This window comes from Emys orbicularis, chromosome 3 (genome assembly GCF_028017835.1).
Source record: "Emys orbicularis isolate rEmyOrb1 chromosome 3, rEmyOrb1.hap1, whole genome shotgun sequence".
NCBI lineage: Eukaryota > Metazoa > Chordata > Testudines > Emydidae > Emys > Emys orbicularis.
The window spans coordinates 104,779,043-104,798,420 of NC_088685.1; the positions used below are offsets into that span (position 1 = coordinate 104,779,043).

At 42.7% G+C, this 19,378-nt stretch overlaps 1 pseudogene; it reads right to left on the reverse strand.

Moving 5' to 3' along the window:
* Nucleotides 1–18,710: 18,710 nt before the first annotated feature.
* LOC135876913 (U4 spliceosomal RNA) lies at nucleotides 18,711–18,831 on the reverse strand (annotated as a pseudogene).
* Between the last annotated feature and the right edge of the window lie 547 nt (nucleotides 18,832–19,378).

The window sequence follows — 19,378 nt, forward strand, 5'->3', positions numbered from 1 at the left end:
GAGCCATGTCACCCTAAAACTAGGAGTGTATTTATAATGGAAAGGCTGACTCAACCTTAACTCTAATAACAAGGAAAACACATTATAATGAAACAACAAATCACAGCTTTGACAGTAATGAGGCGCTTGCTTAGACATTTATCTGTCCTTTTCCAGGGCAGTAATTTTATGGTTGAAAAAGCTTGTTTTTAAAGTTTATGTCCAGGAAGAGGTTGCCAAGGCCTGGCCGAAATTACCTTGTTTAGCAGATGGTAAAAATGTACATAATTAATGCATTCATTTTCCTTTCTCAAAAACTGGTAAATGAACCCTATAAGAATTTCCTCCTGAAAGCTGAATTTATTAGCTACAAAACACAGCTCCTTTGCCAACTCTGTTTCAGGAAGATTATATCCTATGTTCCCTCCACTTTTAAATTGTTTTCCACTAAGACAGAGTATTGAAAAGTCTTGGGTGGCTCCTTACACATCCATGGAAAGCTTCAGAGTGGAGGCCACTTCCCTCCCATCTCTTTCACTCCTCAGTAGGTTTTCATGATAAAGATTCCTTCTTCTTGCTGCTGTTTGACATACAGAAAAGCTGACAAGTCTGTCACTTGTTCTCTGAAAATGACTTTAAATCCATCAGCTCTCTAGTACCTAATAAAATCACATGTTTACAATGTTAAAGGAAATCAGGTGTTTTAATATTAAAGGGAAAAAAACATATTTATGTACTGTTATAATAATGCCCTTTGCCTGGCCTTTCTCAGGCTATCCATCATTGCAGAAACCTCCTTATGAGATACTGTGGGGTCCACACGCTGGAATGTTGTGCAATAAGCCAGAATTAACCATAAATAATGCATCTGAACTGGCAGATATGGCACTAGGGCACAGGCAGAGAAATAGCCCTTCCCCAACCACCTGCTGTCAGGGAGTAGAGGAGACTCACTGATTGAGGAGTACAGCAGAGTACACTGCACAGAGTAAGGCCCTATCTATCCTGAGAAAGGAGCCCAGGTTTCCAAGCAGCCTCGGCTCTGTCCACTCACTGGTCAAATGTGTGAGAACATGAATCTGCAGGATCCTTGGGCGAGACTTTCAAAGCCACCTAAGAGATTTAGATGCTTAACTCCCATTAAAGGTTCAGAGTTTCAAAGGAGCCTAAGGGAGTTAGATGCCTGACTCCTATTGACTGTTAATGGGAGTTGGGCACCTCACACCATTAGGTCCCTTTGAAAATCACAACTGGAATCAAGGGCAACTGTGGGTAAAATCATGTCCTGAGTGAAGTCAGTGGGTGTCTGGCCATTCACTTCAACTGTGTCAAGGTTTCATCTGATGTGTCTAAATCCCCCAGATGACTCTTAACATATCAACGCATGTTTTTAACACAACTCCTTTCTCAGCGTAGCTGTGGCCTAGCAGTGCCCTGTTAAACACTGAAGTGGGATATGTTTCTACATTAGCCATCACTCCTTGTTTAATTCCTTAACCTAACCCCCACCCAAACATATGACTATACATTATTCACTTCAAACTCAGGGAGATGGCCTCTCAACAGGCTACCAGCTGTGACACACTACAAGAAAGCCTTCTGATGGCATGTTTACTAAACATTTGGTCTCTCCCAACCTTAGGCCTGGAAGGTGAATTCTCATCATGGTTATTCTCAAAAATCCCGTTAACATGCAGCCAAAGATTGAATGGTAAACATTTAACAAGGAGAATTGCCACTCTCTTCTGTGCTCATTCTTTCCCTCTCTGTTAAATAATCTTACATAGAACTGAAATCCCTCAGCTGCCCTGGTAATTTAAGCCTGCCGTGTAATTCCCTGAACATGATGCTCTTAATTCTGTGATGCTTCCATATTCCACTGGCCAAGGAAACAGTGGTGGAAGGGAAGGAGTTTTTCCACTGTCTATCTTAGGCACTTACATGGCTCTATTATCAGAGGAGTTGAGGATATAAATTCTTTAACTTCAGATATGTTACAGGGATGTTGTGAGGATAGAGATGTGCTTTTATCCTCATTTTACAGATGGGGAACTGAGGCAGAGAGAGACTCAGGGCTGGATTTACAGAAGCACTTAGGTGCCTGACCGACACTTTAGACACTTAAATCCCAGAATCAGGCCCCATTGGGATTCAGCTATCCCTGAACACTGTAGGCACCTAAACTCACTAGGGATCTGCAAAAAATGAAGGGACCAAAAGTCCTATATTTCTGACTCTGAGCATGTGCCCTGCAGCCCACTCCTGGTGTCCGGACACCTAAGCCCCTGAGCTCCTGCACAAACCAGAAAAAGTTAGGTGTTCCTCTGTCTATCTTGCCTGTGGGGCCTGATCCAGTAAACATGCTCAGTCCTCACCTATTAGATTGGGCCCCTATAGATAAGTTTACACTGAATGGCCAGGCAGGGAGGAGCTATTCCTTTGTAATCTTTAAACCAGTGGCTAAGGTACCCACCTGGTATGTGGGAGACCCCCGTTCGAATGCCTTCTCAGGTGGAGGTGAGACTTGAACAGGGAGTTGAAACCGCCTAGGTACATGCCCTACTCACTGAACTATGGGATTGTCTGAGTTGGGGCTCCCTCAGTATCTCCTGTTGAAGGTGCTCCACTGTGGATAAATAATTTAAAAATTCACTGGAACAGGGGGAACATAAGAACAGCCATACTGGGTCAGACCAATGGTTCATCTAGCCCAGTATCCTGTTTTCTGACTGTGGCCAGTGCCAGGCAGTTCAGAGGAAATGAACAGAACAGGGCAATTTATCAAATGATCCATCCCCCATCATCCAGTCTCAGTTTCTGGCATCCAGTGCTTTAGGGACATCCAGTTATACTTTTGGCCTTCACAACATCCCCTGGCAATGAGTTCCCCAGGTTGACTGGATCCTGGGCCTCCCATATGAATGCTCTAACAAGCCAGCTACAGAATCATTGGCATACAGTCACTCTCTTTCCCTGTTTGGCCCTATGATTGTTTCATTACTTATCCACAGTACATCAATATTGGGCCAGAGAGAGAAGGCAAGAAATGAAGTGGTTTTGCTCAAGTCCTTTTTGCATATCTGTAGGCAATAGGAGCCACAACTTGGCTTGGGATCTTCCTGTTGCAATCCATGGGGGAGAGAGAAGTATGTTAGCAGGGAAAGGCTCACATGGTATAAGAGCCTAAACAAAATTAAATAGAAAAAAAATGGCCCTTTTTGTTAGAGGGGTTTGTAGAGAAGACCCTCCTCTCTCCTACATGGATGCCTCTAACACCATCCTTCCCGCTCCAGACCCCACAGAGCTCCACATAAGGGCAGAGAGGAACACTAGATTGGCCCATCCACTCTTGCTCCCAGCCTCAGAGATGCATGCATTGTACATATTCCAGGCTTGTGGATCTTGGACAACAGAACTTCATGTGATTCTTTCCCCTTCCATCCTCCTGCCCCTTGGAGATGATCCAGCTTGCTGCCAGGTGCTCTCTGCCTATGTTGATATTTCAAATCTAACCTGAGGAGTCTTTCAGCAGATCTGTCAGTCTCTGCTGGGTCTGAGCTGGTGTCTTCATATCCTGTATCCTTAGTAGCTTCTATACGTGAAAGATGCTCCAGCCTGCATTGCATGACTGAGATGCTGGGAAAGCACCATGGGTGTAAGATTTGAAGAAACAGAAAATGTCAGATAAGAGCCTATCATGGATTTGTGAAGATATCAGCAAAGACCTTAGTTCAATTCTACCTGCCAACTTAGCCAAAGCTTCAAAAAAATCAGACCTACTGTATACCTCCTTGGAGACAGCATTGATATTTTACTTCCTTGTGTTGGCCAAATGTGTCTTATTTTAAGGTCGTAGCCCTCTGTCCTTGATTGTTTCGGCAACACAGCAGTTAGGGCCTGAGCTGGACCTGCTAACTGTGAATTATACAGAACTTTCTTTCAGCATCCTTAACTCTTTTGAGGAAGCTAAGACAATTATTTTTAATGACACTCCCATGTCCTGGGAATCTCTGGCCAATATTTTCAAAATGTGATACCTAAGGATAGCTTCCCAAATCCTTATTTAGCCACCTACATAAAAGTGACCTGAGTTTCAAAAGTGCTGATCATTCACAAATCCCACCAAATGCAGTGGGAGCTTAGCACTTTTGAAAATCAGGCTACTTTATTCAGGTGCTTAAATATAGATTTAGGAGCCTAACTTCAGACTCCCAGGTTTGAAAATTTTGGACATTGTTTATAAGCAGAGATGTAGAAAACAATTTACTTCCACTGATGTTTTATGTGAAATTATTTTCTGATGTGAGAAACCCACATTACCTGCAATTTGTTTGACATTCAAAAATGTTAGGTGGGCTGGAGACATAGCAATTTTTAACATCCCTCAAACTCCAGTCTTCCACCTTTGGTTTTACTACATAAAATCAGAGAATCCTCTGCAAGGGGATGTCTATCAATCATGGAGAGGCACCTAGTGAGAGCTTCAAAAATCAGGTTACCTGATGTAACAGAGCAAACTGCCCCTGAAGAAATAAAAAGGCTCTCTCACCATGTAATTTTTTTGTTTGCTGATGTAGATAGCAGCTCTGCAAACAAAAAATTAGTTTTAGTCAGATGGAAGCTTAGGTGGGTAACCATTTTTACTAATAGCTTAAAAGAATTGCACCACAATTAACAATAAGTGTTTTTCCAAAACCTAATTATCTATACACTTAAACAGAACTTGTAAGGCTCTCTATTTGCACCACCAGGTGGCTCCCAATAATATTACAGGCTTGAGAGAGGCATACTGAAGAGGTTAACTCAGAAGGAAACCTATTCCTAAAAGAAGTCTAATTTGGAGACCTAAGGAAGACACAGGGATAGAGAAACCAACTACAGACTTGTTCTTCCAATGCTCCTACTCACTGCATTAAAATAACTAATATTCTTGTATTAAGCAATTGTTCCTCTAAAGGTGGCATCACCTCCAAAGTTCTAGAGCCATAGGCAAAGAAAAGGCCAGCAATGTCCACTTTGGGCTGGGAGACACCATTTTTCCCTGTGTGAATGAGCTGAGTACAACAGCATTTTTACAGCCTCACATAGCACCGCATGTGGCAGTGATACAGTACTGCATCTTCCCATAGAGAGGAACAGGAAACCACCAGTACTAACTTGCTTGTTTTTCTATACCTTCTTCTTCTGGGCTGCCTCCTTATGTTCATGTAGTGGTGCTATCCCCTTGCCTTCTGATGGCCAAAGCAAGCTAAGGAGGGAAGAATTATTGTTTTAATGCATAAACAGAAAATGGGAACAAAAAATCTATGCGGAAAACGAATAGAAAAGTAGAGGGGACTGGCTGAAGCCAAAAAGGAGGCTTATAAAACTGGTCTCCTGTCCCAAGACAGGGGCTACAGCTCACAAACAAAAATTGGGCTCTTAGCATAGGGTAACTGCTGGTATTAGTGGCACAAATAGGAAGCTTACAAAAAGTGGAAACTTGGACAGATGACTAGGGAGGAGTATAAAAATATTTATCGAGCATGCAGGGGTGTAATCAGGACGGTCAAAGCACAATTGGAGTTGCAGCTAGCAAGGGATGTGAAGGGTAACAAGAAGGGTTTCTGTGGGTATGTTAGCAACAAGAAGGTGGTCAGGGAAAGTGTGGGACCCTTACTGACTGGGGGAGGCAACCTAGTGACAGATGTGGAAAAAGCTGAAGTACTCAATGCTTTTTTTTGCACCTCGGTGGGTCTTCACAGACAATGTCAGCTCCCAGACTGCTGCACTGGGCAATACAGTATGGGGAGGAGTTGAGCAGCCCTCAGTGGTGAAAGAACAGGTTAAGGACTATTTAGAAAAGCTGGACATGCACAAGTCCATGGGGCTGGATTTAATGCATTAGAGGGTGCTGAGGCAGTTGACTGATGTGATTGCAGAGCCATTGGCCATTATCTTTGAAAATGCGTGGTGATCAGGGGAGGTCCCAGATGATTGGAAAAAGGCAAATATAGTGCCCATCTTTAAAAAGGGGAAGAAGGAGAATCCGGGGACCTATAGACCAGTCAGCCTCACCTCAGTCCCTGGAAAAATCATAGAGCAGGTCCTCAAGGAATCCATTTTGAAGCACTTAGAGGAGAGGAAGGTGATCAGGAATAGTCAACATGGATTCACCAAGAGCAAGTCATGCCTGACCAACCTGATTGCCTTCTATGATGAGATAACGGGCTCTGTGGAATGGGGAAAGCAGTGGACGTGATATATCTTGACTTTAGCATAGTTTTTGATACGGTCTCCCACAGTATTCTTTCCAGCAAATTAAAGTATGGATTGGATGAATGGACTATAAGGTGGATAGAAAGCTGGCTAGATTGTCAGGCTCAATGGGTAGTGATCAATGGCTCGATGTCTAATTGGCAGCCAGTATGAAGTGGAGTGCCCTAGGGATCTGTCCTGGGGCAGATTTTGTTCAACATCTTCATTAATGATCTGGATGATGGGATGAGTTGCACCCTCAGCAAGTTTGCAGATGATACTAAGATGGGGTGGGGGGAAGAGGTAGATACGCTGGAGGGTAGGGATAGGGTCCAGAGTGACCTAGACAAATTGGAGAATTGGGCCAAAAGAAATGTGACGAGGTTCAACAAGGACAAGAGCAGAGTCCTGTACTTGGGACGGAAGAATCCCATGCACCGCTACAGGCTGGGGACCAACTGGCTATGCACAGTTCTGCAGAAAAGGACCTGGGGATTACAGTGGACAAGAAGCTGGATGAGAGTCAACAGTGTGCCCTTGTTGCCAAGAAGGCTAACAGCATATTGTGCTGCATTAGTAGGAGCATTGCCAGCAGATCGAGGAAAGTGATTATTCCCCTCTATTTGGCACTGGTGAGGCCACATCTGGAGTATTGCATCCAGTTTTGGGCCCCCACTACAGAAGGGATGTGGAAAAATTGGAGAGAGTTCTGCAGAGGGCAACGAAAACGATTAGGAGGCTGGAGTACTTGACTTACAAGGAGAGGCTGAGGGAACTGGGCTTGTTTAGTCTGCAGAAGAGAAGAGTGAGGGGGGATTTGATAGCAGCCTTCAACTACCCGAAGGTTCCAAAGAGGATGGAGCTAGGCTGTTCTCAGTGGTGGAAGATGACAGAACAAGGAGCAATGGTCTCAAGTTACGGCGGGGGAGGTCTAAATTGGATATTAGGAAAAACTATTTCACTAGGAGGGTGGTGAAGCACTGGAATGCTTTACTTAGGGAGGTGGTGGAATCGTCATCCTTAGAGGTTTTTATGGCCCGGCTTGACAACGCCCTGGCTGGGATGATTTAGTTGGGGTTAGTCCTGCTTTGAGCAGGGGGTTGGACTAGATGACCTCCTGAGGTCTCTTCCAACCCTAATCTTCTATGATTCTATAATCCTAACTTGTATATGGTGAGTCAACTCATTTTGATAGAACCTTATTTTTTTTATACAAAACAGCCTCCTGATTGCACTCCCTCCTTCCTCCTCACACACTAAACCAACAGGATACTTTAACCCACAGTTTTATGTGACAACATCTTCACCAGGCAGCCGGTCACCAGGACTATGTTCATCCCTCTTCAGCATTCCACATTTGTACTGAGTCATGAGTCCTGCATGTATTCTTGAGCCCACAGATCTCTCAGCTAGTGGCACTTAGATACAGAGATGCCAAACTACTGAACACTCGATGCTCAGACTGACAAATGCAGTACCAAAACTGCTATATGGTGATGCAACGAAGCTACAGATCAAATAATCTGAATATAGGGTAAGGCCACAGGAAACTTCAGCAATAGTCTCTGTTAGGCTGTTTTATCACAAAGAATGGTTTGTAACTGTAAATATTTTCCATATTCTCAAAGCACTTGAGCTGAAAACTCAAAGTAGCAAATTTGGTAGCAAATTCAATTTCAATGAGGCTTTTGACTACTGGAGCACATTTCTTCAGAGGTATTCCCACTGTTGATTTTAGGATGACAAAGAATAGAATATGCCTGGCTAGATCATTACTACTTCTTTCACCACCAGGAATGGTTAGAACGGAGTGTGAGAAATAAAATCAACATGTTGACATTTGCTCTGTCAATAATGGCAAACTGAGTAATGGAATGTACAGACTATGGAAGCTGATGATGGTTTATATAATTCTTTCCTGATTTTTGCATCTAATCCAGGTATTCTCATTCCCCCCCCCCCATGAATGAACTACACCTTAACACGGATTATCTCATTGACCAGCTCGCCTCCCTTCTGTGAGCACAGACTGTATCCCATTCCATTTCTAATCCCACAATATCCTCGTGTTATGTAACAGCAGTTGCTTACTTGGAAAAGTAACGTTGGGGAAGCATTTAGTATATTTTTAGCTTCTCTTAATGCAATCAAGCAGCTTGAAACAAAGATGAGAGCTAGAATTGTGTGACCAACCTGCTCTCTACAGACCTATCAGCAAGGGCGCAGAGGGTCATCAATGAGACCTGCTGATCTAAATCTGTTGCCCGTTTAATTACAATGTGTTTTCTTATAGTAATTCAAACTGTCTCTTCAGGTGGAATATGGACTATTCATATTTCCTTTTTCTCTCCAAAATACTCTTTTTGTTATCATTCTTAAAAACCCAGGAACTGCTATATCAATTGTCCATCTAGGCAGATATCCAATTTCTGAGGAGGGACAAAGTCAGACACTTCAGGGGGAAAAGGATAGTCTTGTGGTTAAAGCTCAGAGCTAGGAGTCCTGAGAACTAGGTTGCACTGTCAGCTCTGATACAGTCAAGTTACCTTGGTTCAAAATTAACAACTAATTTGGGGTTCCTCTGTTTTTAGCCATTCACCATTAGAACAAAAGAGTCTGGTATTTTATATTTGATTACAATAAAAGAAGTCTTTGTTGGCCTTTGTGCAGAGAAATATTTACTAACTAATAGGGCAGATAGGAAAACACAAAATTTACCAAAGCCAAAAACCATGTTCATGATGAGCATGTTATATTCCTATATACAAATTATGCCTTAGTTAAACCCATGTAAACACACTGCAGTCAGTGGGCTTACATGAATGTAACAGAGGACAGAATTTGATCTACTAAAGATGAAATCCTGGCCTCTCTCATGTAGGAGCGCCAGGTAGGGAAAAAGGACAGAAGAGCTCCTTCACTTCTGAGGGCTTACACAGATACAAGGATATGGACTGTTGTGAACCCAGCTAACATGTCTACAGATGTTCTATGGTCCAAAGGAGCCATAGAACATCTTGCATGGACTGGAGGCCCCAGCCCACCTACATAGCAGCAGGTGCCAGAAGAACTTTATGCTACTTCCTCCTGGAGCAACAGTAGGGTATTATGCAGAATTCGTAACCATGGCTTCCCTCCCCTGTACTGCCAGGAAGGCTTGGAGATCCTCCACTCAGTGTGGTACATACTCTTAAAGGCAGGATTTTGTGCTAACATCTAATCATTTACAGGGTTCTCTTGGGGATTTTACTCACTGGTTAATGTTCATAATCTCATATGTTATTGCTCTGTCATCCATGGATTTTGTCTGTCTGTAACTATTGAATGCATGGCTGTTAGCACATTTCTTTTCTTTCCTCCAAAAGCTATTGCTTTTAGTGGAAATGGGTACCATATGTTTTATAAGAACACAGAAATTGCCATACCAGATCAGATAAATTGTCAATCCAGTCCAGTACCCTGTCTCTGATTATGGCCAGCACCAACTGCTTTAGATGAAGGTGAAGAATCTCCATAAAAACTATGCAATGCCACATCTATGGGAAAATTTTCTTCCTATACTGAGGCAGTCAGTGGTTGGCATATGTCCTGAAGCATAAGGTTGCCAACCCCTATAAATTACTATCTGAGCCAGTGTAACTGATGATATTTTTATTATACATATAAAACATAATCCTTTTTCAAATCCTACTGAGCTCTTTGCCTGAATAATATCATGTGGCTCTTAGAGCCAAAGGTTAATTACTCATTGGCTGCAAATGTATTCCTTTTTATCAGTTATAAATTTGTTCTCTTTTAATTTCCTTTGGTGTCCACTTGCTTTTGCACAATATTATGGGAAAGGACAGGGTAAATAGGAGCGCTTAATTGACCTTTTATCATTCATTTTATCTACCTCTATCGTGCCCCTCTTGGTCAACTGTGAACTAAACAGTCCCAGGGACAGATCATCAGCTGCTGTGATTGGTCATAGCTCCATTGATTTCAATAGCTCTATGACAATTTACCCCAGTTGAGGATCTGCCCCCTAAACTTTTTAGGTTCTGCTCACATAGAAGATTCTCTGCCTTTCTAATCATTTCCATTGTCCTTCACATTATCCATTTGTACTATATCCTCTGAGATGGTGTGACCAAACACACATACATCCTCTCATGATGCAAAGCACCACAGAGTCACATTACAATACACAGTAAAACACAACACACAAGAGTCATTGGCCAGCAATCTTCCTCCGAGTTTTGCAGTTGTCACAGAGCCTTTAGAAGCATGCCATACCACCCCTCACCCAGACACATCATTGAACTACACTCGCGGTGGGTGCTTCCTGCCCCCGGGACCAGTCCCTGAAAGCCTTGCTTCAACAATCTTTCTCCACTCATTCTACCCACATGTCCCACGAACTCAGGTTTTCTTCATCTGATCTCGATATCAGGTATCACTTTGGTCATGCTGTAAATTTGGGCAATTACCTCCTCCTAAGTCATGTGAGAAGTACAACAATTGTCTATAGCATTTCTGTTCGAAGGCAGGAAGCCTCAATATCCTGTTTCCTTAAAGTCCATGTTTCACATGCACATCGCAAGATGCTAAAGACAAGAGACTGCAGCAATTTCATTTTACACTTCATGGTAACACCTTTGCTTCTCCAAATGGGGCTGAGTGTCGCTAGAGCAGCAGTCATGAGTCCAGTGCTGTGTCAGATCTCTATGTGATGTTTAGAGTCCTTTGTAGTCATACAACCAGGTATTTGAAATGCTCAATGCACTCCAGTGCCACCTCAGATTGGAAAGAAATATTTCAACACACTTCATTGTCACCATTGTCTGTGTGTCAGATATCTTTCAATCTAACTGCTTACCCTGCTTCTCTTTCTAGCAATTTTTGCACCTTTTTTTGGTACAATCCAGTCAGGTTATCATTGATGAAGCACCGATGACTAATTTTTCCATCCACTGACAGGCAGACCCTCTTGTAAGTTTCCACCAGTGTCTCCTTAAGATTTCTTCAAGAGAACAGTTGGGGATACCAAATAACCCTGTCTGACACCTATCCTGAAGTCAAACCAACTATTTTGCTCATGCCTCACAAACACCTAAGCCATCACACACCCATAGATTTTGAATCAGTGTTACTGCATTTTCACCAACTCTGGTCAGCCATAGGATTTCCCAAAGAGGTTTCTGCCATATGCTTTCAAACGCCTTAGCAAAATCCACTAAAAACCCATCAGGAACCACCTTTCAATCATTCTCCAGCACTTTTTCACATAGCACATGCAGTTTGAATATTTGCTCCACTGTACCTTTTTTGGGACTAAATACAGCTTGTTCTTCAGACAGATAGATCTCTATCTTGGGTGCAATTCTTTTCAGGATAATGTGGAGCAGTAATTTGCTAATGTGTTTCAATAATGCAATTGTGCACTAATTTCCACAAACAGCCAGGTCCCCATTTTTATGAATGGGAACCATTGAGGCGATTAGTGGGAGGGACACACCAGTCAGTGTGGCCGGAAGAGGAGGCAGGAAGAGGCGAGGCTCTGGCCCCGCCTCTTCCCTTCCAGCTCTGGCCCTGCCCCTTCATCTCCCCGGCTGCCGGCCTTGCCCCCCGGCATTTTGGGGAGGGTCATGTGACCCTTCGGGCCCCCTCCCATGGGTTGCCATTGGACTGTATCCAAGTCTTGGGCCATCTTTCAGACGCTCAAATCACATTGACAGGCTTATGGTACACCCAGATGAGTGCCTCTGCTTGCATGTTATCGACTCTAGGGGCTTTACTGCATTTTAGTGTCCACTCCGCATCTCAACTTCAATCATCGGAGGAGGTTCATTGAGATAAGTTGAGCTTCTTTCATAGATCTCCTCTCCCTTTTTCACTTCCAACTTAGAATTTGTTTCACTAACATTATACAGCTCTTGGCAATACCTACCCCATGTGTTGGGTGAAATGATGTTTCTCCTGCCAAAGAAACTTTTTGAAAAAGAGTCTTGATGGTGTGGTAGAACTTCCTGTTGGCATTTGCTGATGCATTATTCTTCAAGCCAATCTACTTTTGCCACTTTAATCGGATCATCTATTTCTTGTGTCATATTGGAATACTGGTCTATTGCTCTCTGGCAGTTTCATCAGTGTTCCTTTGTGTGATCAGCAAAGAAAGCTAAGAGCACAACTTGATAATCTGCTCTATGATCAAAGGTTTCTTGTTTAGAATCTGTTTCCCAGGAGTTCATCTGTGGTCTCTGTAATGTAGCAGGAGATGTTGTACCCTATCTGATCTATGCTACTAATGAAGAGGTCAGCAACTTGCAGCTTTTGTTAGACAGTCTTCTTGAATTCCATTTGTGTTTCACAGACTTTCAGTTTGTCATTATAACAAACTCTGAAGGTACTTGCTGGTCATTTCTTGATTCGCAGTTTGAGCTTTATGTTGGCTACTACTAAGTTGTCATTGAATCTCTTGTTGGCCTCCTCATCCTGCCAGAATGCCACCTTTGAGATCATGATGAAGTCAATCTAGTTCTGAGTCCACAAGTCCAGTGATGTCCAAGTCCGTCACCTTGACAGTCTGTGCTTGAACAAGGTATTTGTTAATACTAAAGGCTTGTCTACATGAACATTTAGTTCATGCCAAGCTGGGGTGTGAATCTACCCTGCACTCTGCTGATGTGCATTAACAGTTCATCAATGCACTTTGACTAGTCCTCTTTGAAATGGGACTAATCAAAACTCAATGAACTGTTAATACATATCAGCAGAGTCCGCATGGACAGTTACTCCACGGCAGACTAGTGCAGGGTAGCATCACACTCCAGCTTGCTGCAAACTAATTGTTTGTGTAGACAAGCCCCAAGTCATTTTCAGTCACAACCTGCAAGAGTTGCAGTCCTCTGCCATTTGCCTCACCATACCCAAACTTCCCAACACAGCTGCGCCATTCTGGGTAACTCTCAGGACCAATGCGTGTGTCCCAGTCACCTTGTACAAATAAGATGTCTGTACAGTGAACAACTGCTAGCTTCTCAGTGTCTCTAAAGAATTTCTCAACCTCTTCACAGTTACTAGTAGGGGCATAGCACTGGAAAACAGTTACCTGATAGGAATGGGCTACCAATCTGAGGGTCATCAACCTGCTGCTGACTGTTTTTTAGGCCATCATGTAGGGGCTAATCTGCTTCCTGATCAGTGGTGCAACCCCATGTGGTCTTATTCGGTTGTCACAACTCCAGATCAGTGTGTTTCCTTCTACAGTAGTCATTCTATTCCCAGTCCATATGGACTCTCTCTCAGACCGATCACATTCCACTTATATAATGAGACCTCATTTTGCATTAGCTGGAGATAACCTGCTTTCATGGTATGAACTTTCCATGTGCCTGGGGAGAACACATGCTTGGCTAATTTAATTCACTCAAAATCTAGTTGCCCCTTCCTGAATGCACCGCTGGAATTATCCAGAGCAAATACATCATTTCTCCCAAATGCAGTCTTTGGAAACTAAATATAGGTGAGAAGCCATCTTGAACGAAGCCTGTACCTTGCTAGATTAAGCTTTATACTTTTAGATGAGTGTTTTCACTTTTGTTTTATCAGTAACCCTTTGTAACTTTATCCCTTTTCCCTGGCATCACTTACCCTATGTCCTATTAATAAATTTGTTTTATATTTACTATAAACCAACTCAGTGCTGTGTTTAAAGAGAAGATTGAATTTACCCCAGTTAAGTTAATAAACTGTGATGTGCTTTTGTGTCTTTAGAGGAACAAATGAACCATATTTCTCTGAACTGTCCAGGAGGGGACATGGCAGACCACAGGGCTTTGGGGAAATTCAGGACTAGGAGTGCGGTGGGGTCACCTTGCTGGTTGTAGTGAAGGCTGGTGGAAGCCAGAGTGAGGTCAGAGCTGCTATACCAGTGCTGTCTAGAATGCAGGCACTTCAGGGTGTGAGACCTATATGCTTGTAGACTGGTTGTGAGTGTCCCAGGCTGGGGGCTACAGAAGCAAAGCATTGTAAGGCATGCAGGATTGCAGGGCAAATGGTGACAACCCCTCACAGGTCTGGATTGCACCCCAAACCCTGTGACAATCTCCAAAAGGGATTTCACCATGACAATAAGAAACTCTGGATTATATTACTGCCAAACCGACTACCCCAGTCTAACTTTGAGGGCTACTTGGAAATCTCATTCTGCATTAGCCAGTACTATCCATCTTCTGGGTGGGGCAAACTAAGACAAGAACCTGTTACTAGAAGTGGTCAGAAAATGCCAATTATTTTTCATGGGAAATTTAGAACATTTCTGGGATTTTTTTTTTAAGTTTTCCTGTGAACTTTCTTTTTAAATAGAAACCAAAAAAATAGTTCTGTTTTTTAAATGACTTAAGGGGGGTGGGGGAAAATCACTTTTCAGTAACAAATTTCAATAAATTATATTTATTTATTTCTAGTCAAATTTCAGTTTTTGATATCTGTTTATATTTTCCAGCTTTCCATTGAAAAACTGGGAAACTGACCAAAATGAAAAATTTCCACCAAGAATAATAATAAAAAAAAATAAAGGACAAAATTTCAACAAATTCTAGATTTATTTTTTTTTAAAAAACACCTTTGATCCACAACGTGCACTGGCTATTGATCCACTTCCAGGTGAAATTCAAGATGCTCAATGCTCTTTACAGAGCCATGAGCTACAAGAGAGGCCATTTTGCCCTTTTTGACTGCTGTTTTCTCATCAGGATCACATCATCTGTTTCTCCCAAAGATGAAGCATATGGGTATCAGAGTTTGCAACAAATAATGCCCTGCCTATCACATATGGAATTTTTGCCAGCTAGAAGTGAGAAAACTTCTGGTTAAGTGAGAGAACCTTTCATTCTGGGTAGGGGAATGGGTCCATACATTCAGCAGTAATGGATTTTTCAGTCACCTACACGGTAGGTGGCGGAGGCAGAGAGATGTTTTTGACAGGCTGGGCTGACTATCCATATTACTCCTCTCACTGAAAAGCTCCTCCAGAGAGTTTCATTCACACATGACAGTTATCAGCTTTGAAAGCAAGTCTTTCAAAAACATTAGCAATAGCTCAAATCTGCCCAACAACTAGGAAATAGAAGTGTTCAACTTGAAAGTGATGTTTTGGGGTCCACCCAGACCAGTAAGGGGTTCTGTCACCACCTGGCATGTAACTTTGGGGCCTTTTTTGGTTCAATTCCCTGACATCTATAGTCTTCCCACAAGCATAAGATCTCACCAGCCTCGTTACTCCAACACCACTTCCAGTACTCAAATAAAAACTCGGGGAGGATGTAATTACCAAACATTTAGACTGTTCCCCAAAGGTGTGAAACCCTTCCCTCATATACCAGCTCACTTTGGCACACACACTTTGCACACCAGACAACTACTAGGGATAAAAATAAACCAGAAGTCTATGTAATAGGAAAAAAAAAAAAGTCACAGATTCAAAGATAAATCAGTAAGGGTAAGCAAACACATACAAGTTATACAGAAAACAGACAACCTCAGGCTTTATACTTTCATATTAGATAAAATCCTTTTTCTAATAAGAATTACCTATTGCTTTAAAACAGTTTATCAGTGTACCCCCTGGCTATAGGAGGGAATCCAGCATTCACAGACTGCATCCTGCCTTGAGACTGTTCCCCAGGGACTGGATGGTCTTCAGTTCAAACCCCTTCCATTTTAATAAGATTTGCAGTTTTTTTCCTTCAGTCCCAGATATTCAAAGTGGGGAAAACTCCCTCCCTTCTTAGGGCTTGTCTACACTTACCGGGGGATCCACGAGTGGCGATTGATGCATTGGCGGTCGATTTAGCGGGTCTAGTGAAGACCCACTAAATCAACTGGAGATCGCTCTCCCATCGACTCCTGTACTCCACCGGATCGAGAAGAGTAGGGGGAGCCCACGGGAGATCATCTCCCATTGACATAGCGTAGTGTGGACCCCGCAGCAAGTAGATCTAAGCTACGTCGATTTGAGTTACGCTATTCATGTAACTCAAATTGCGTAACTTAGATCGATTTTCCCCTGTAGTATAGACGAGGCCTATGTTTCTTAACACTAGGGTTTTCTTTTCAGTTTCAAGCTGTTCCTATTTGCTTTGATGATTCCTCATTGTTTTTTTCCCTTGCCTAGCCTAGACAATGGCTGGGTGCTTGAAGCCAGTCTTGTCTTATTGGGGAGGTAGCCCTTCCCTGCCTGATTGTGTATATATACAGAAAATTGTCATTGTAACTGTGATGCAACTTCAGCATCACCTCACAACCAGGCCGTGAAACACCTTCCTCTCCACAGCCTGTGTATGCGTGTATCATAATGGATTATTAAGTTCAGTGCATTACAAGCTTTCATAAAAGATCTTTATATTATTTTATCATAAGGTTATATAATATGCCATCAGTTGGTTTAACTGTTTTTTTTTGGGGGGGGGGGAGAGCTTAAACCTTCTGTTCTCCCTTTGGGGTGTCTGGACTTTGATTGTCACACTGACAAAGACATATAAACTGGGATAACCCAGTTAGCAGTTAAATGTAAGAACACAGTTATCTACCAGGTCTCCCTAAAAGAAGATGGGGGGATAAATACAATTGAAAACACAACTCCCAGTAAGAGGAGATGAAAAAGTACAGGTGGGATGAATTTATGGACTCATCCCCCCACACAGAAACTTGGGGATGCATGAAGGGTCTGTCCAAAACACTACCCTGTCATTGTGGAGGGGAAAACACACAAATTTTGAGGGAGGATAGAAAGGGTGCCCAATTTTGATCTCCTTTGAGCTGGTTTTAGGACCACTAGAAAAGTGACTTTAATTGTTAGGAAATATTAGTGACACTTCAGACAGGAGTTCGAAAAGTGGAGCCAGGAGCGTATTTAATATTAGGAAACAATCCCATGGAGCTACCCCATGAATAGGAAGAAGCCTGATTGGGCGGGTACCTTGGAGGAATTTTAACATGTGGGCAAATGGACAGGGAGGTTGACCCTTGGCTGCCAGAACTGAGGATATAAATGACAGTTGAGTTTTGACTGACTTGTATTGTAGCCCCAGAGACAGTCCAGCTTGCAGAAATTCTAGGAGCAATTTGACCAGTGGTGATCCTGCTCTGTATCCTTTTGATGTGCACCAGGAATATATCTTCTTCATAGTACTGTATACTGAGAAATGGTGGGAAGCTTTCTGGACTGCAGTGGGATACAGAACATCTCACTGGAAAGTCCTATTTTTTTAAATCTGACAGCTCATTTACCAGGCAGTCAGCTTCAGAGATGCTGGGTCACGGTAGAACAGACAGCCCTGAGATAGTAGACTGAGAGTAGAGTTTACAGAGGCCACAGCTATCTTCACGAGACCTGAAAACTAGGGCTATCTGGGGCAGTGTGGTGTGATCAGAATCACTGTAGCCTGTTATCTCAAAAAACATTGACTCTGTCTCCTTCGCTGTGGGGGACTGAAGAACCCATCATTATTGAATTTATGGATCCATCCCGCAAAGGGAAAATACCTGTAAGCCAAAACCTGGCCATATTTGCAATACTTCACAAACCCCAAACACAGAAGTACCCCTCTATGACAAAGTCATTTAAAGGGATGTGCCCCTGCTAAACGCCTGGGTCTAAACATGCCCAAACTATGGGAAAATGTGGAACCAGATTTGAACTTTGCAGCTCAATACCTAGTTGTAGGTCATGGTACCTGCAATACTCCCTCTGCTGCAAGAAAACTAAAGGTCTTGCCTGTTCACATGACCCACTGGTTTGAGCTGGAGTCAGCGTCCCACCCTGGCTGTGCCATGAACAGCAGTCACAATCTTTAGATGACTTACCAGCCTGGAGGAATAAAATGTCATAAGAACATAAGAAAGGCCGTACCGGGTCAGACCAAAGGTCCATCTAGCCCAGTATCCTGTCTACCGACAGTGGCCAATGCCAGGTGCCCCAGAGGGAGTGGACCAACAGGCAATGATCAAGTGATCTCTCTCCTGCCATCCATCTCCACCCTCTGACAAACAGAGGCTAGGGACACCATTCCTTACCCATCTTGGCTAATAGCCATTAATGGACTTAACCACCATGAATTTATCCAGTTCTCTTTTAAACTCTGTTATAGTCCTAGCCTTCACAACCGCCTCAGGTAAGGAGTTCCACAAGTTGACTGTGCGCTGCGTGAAGAAGAACTTCCTTGTATTTGTTTTAAACCTGCTGGCTATTAATTTCATTTGGTAACCCCTAGTTCTTGTATTATGGGAATAAGTAAATAACTTTTCCTTATCCACTTTCTCCACATCACTCATGATTTTATATACCTCTATCATATCCCCCCTTAGTCTCCTCTTTTCCAAGCTGAAGAGTCCTAGCCTCTTTAATCTCTCCTCATATGGGACCTGTTCCAAACCCCTAATCATTTTAGTTGCCCTTTTCTGAACCTTTTCTAATGCCAGTATATCTTTTTTTAGATGAGGAGACCACATCTGTACACAGTATTCGAGATGTGAGCGTACCATCGATTTATATAAGGGCAAGTTTTCAACTAGCAATAATCACGCCTCGGATTAACCTCATTGGCTATGATATATTCTCAGTCTTATTCTCTATCCCCTTTTTAATGATTCCTAACATCCTGTTTGCTTTTTTGACCGCCTCTGCACACTTCGCAGACATCTTCAGAGAACTATCCACGATGACTCCAGGATCTTTTTCCTGACTTGTTGTAGCTAAATTAGCCCCCATCATATTGTATGTATAGTTGGGGTTATTTTTTCCAATGTGCATTACTTTACATTTATCCACATTAAATTTCATTTGCCATTTTGTTGCCCAATCACTTAGTTTTGTGAGATCTTTTTGAAGTTCATCACAGTCTGCTTTGGTCTTAACTATCTTGAGCAGTTTAGTATCATCTGCAAACTTTGCCACCTCACTGTTTACCCCTTTCTCCAGATCATTTATAAATAAGTTGAATAGGATTGGTCCGAGGACTGACCCTTGGGGAACACCACTAGTTACCCCTCTCCATTCTGAGAATTTACCATTAATTCCTACCCTTTGTTCCCTGTCTTTTAACCAGTTCTCAATCCATGAAAGGACCTTCCCTTTTATCCCATGACAAATTAATTTACGTAAGAGCCTTTGGTGAGG